The sequence below is a fragment of the Etheostoma spectabile genome, chromosome 18, assembly GCF_008692095.1.
Source record: "Etheostoma spectabile isolate EspeVRDwgs_2016 chromosome 18, UIUC_Espe_1.0, whole genome shotgun sequence".
NCBI lineage: Eukaryota > Metazoa > Chordata > Actinopteri > Perciformes > Percidae > Etheostoma > Etheostoma spectabile.
In genome coordinates this window covers 12,714,007-12,715,829 of record NC_045750.1, presented here as the reverse complement: position 1 = coordinate 12,715,829, position 1,823 = coordinate 12,714,007, and the positions used below count along the sequence as shown (strand labels likewise).

Here is a 1,823-nt window from a genome sequence, read left to right as displayed (position 1 = left end):
TATAAGCAATTTCTTGCAGACCTTTCCTGAAATGATTTTAAAAGAAATTGACATGCTAATGTCTGCTGGCTTTTATTTTTCTTGGTCACTTCACATGATGAGTGATGAGTCACTTCCTTCGACCTCCTTTGAGGAATACTGTTTTTTTTTAACATCTCAAACATCACCCTGACAAGCTCATGTGACATAATGTTTGCTGTCAGATGGCACGCCCACCCGAACTGCTGAGAAGTAACACTTGACAATGCCTGACATGCTGTGATGTTATTGACTTCTGAAATATTCCACATGCAGTCATAGGAGTAGCTATCATAATGGATTCATTGCCGTTACGGCCTGTGCTATCAACTGTAACTGAGAGTTTCAATTTGAGGAGCCCCACAGTTGCTCCTTTGCATCACAGTCACAGACTGTTAGGATTTATTCCGCATGCTGCTTATTTCTCTGCTTCCTTTCCACTGGGGGTGACTGCTTTCAGCTGGTTCCCTGTGTATCGTGCCCTTTTCCCTTCCAGTTATGTAAGCCCAAAGCCCAGTGCCTCTGAGGGGAAGCATAAAGAGCAGGCAGACCTCAGATCCCTGACTCTGTGATGTCTAAATGTCCTTGCTACAATAAGCAAAGTACAGTACAGTAGTATACAGTTTGAAGAAACCTACAGTAGGACATACTAGACCACATCAGCTGAAAACAAAGCATCCATATATTCCAAAGGGACCTTTGAAGCTGAAGTGCTTCCTCAGCCAGCATCTTCACCATATTGCTGCTATTTCAGCAGCTGGTACAGTCCATTGTTTCAAGTCAACTGCCAACATGTTTCCTCTTCCCCAGGGATGGAAGCCACAGAGCCAGCGATGAATCCAAATCATAATTAACCTGTTGCTACCAAGTATCTGGTGTTTTGAAAAAATGGCAATGGTTTGTGCTTTAATGCTGAAAACGGAGGATCTTATACTGAATTCAGAGACTGTTTTTGTGGACTTTAATTCAAATTAGATTTTTATCACAGCATTGCAGGCGTTTAAGCCCTACATCAACAAATGACAAACATGACTGCACACAGATACAATAGAACATCCAATGAAAATGAGCTGTGGTCGAAAAATGAAATGATTTGGGGATTCTCTACCATTGCTACTGCCAAGGTGACTCTCGCGTAATTGTTATTTGCAACAGCAAATAGGGAAACAAAATGCCACCCAGGTTATGTATAGATTTACCAACACAATTAGGGGTCAATGTTAACTAACCTATTGGGAAATGTTTACTGACAAAGTATTTAATTTGTTTTCCTAAAATATCTGCACTTGCAAAACCGTGTCTGCTCATAGCAACACAAGCACATCAGGTCACTTCAGGGCTAAAAGCCTAACTTTGCGATGCCATATGTCATATTGCAATATCCTCCCCATGGTTTTGTGGCTGTGTATTAATATACCTTTAAAAGAGAATCAATCTTTTCCTTGCTTGTACTTAGAATATTTAATTTTTAGTCACCAAACTATTATTTATTTAACATCTGTTTCTTAATCTGCTTTTATTTTTGTGAACACGTTGTATGGAATCGATCTGTGTGATTAAGTCTATTATAGATTTTTGTTATTACAATTCGTTATTATCCTTTCAGTAGCGCACAGTCCATTTTTTAAATGATGCAGATTATATTAAGAACATTTTATTCCGGTACAAGGACAATAGCTGTTAGTTTTTACTGTGAGCAGCAGATAAAATAAACTGCTGCAATTAATCTGTTTTAGTTGTGGAAACTATAGAAATCTAACTGGCGTGTGGATTCTGTAGCAGTTTGATTGCTTTTGTTTTTTCAG

At 38.8% G+C, this 1,823-nt stretch overlaps 1 protein-coding gene across 1 annotated transcript in view; it reads right to left on the bottom strand.

Annotated features, from left to right (window-relative positions):
• LOC116705913 (potassium channel subfamily K member 2) overlaps positions 1–1,823 on the bottom strand; it is a 27,035-nt gene that overhangs the window by 8,795 nt on the left and 16,417 nt on the right. The gene's annotated exons all lie outside the window — the stretch shown is intronic.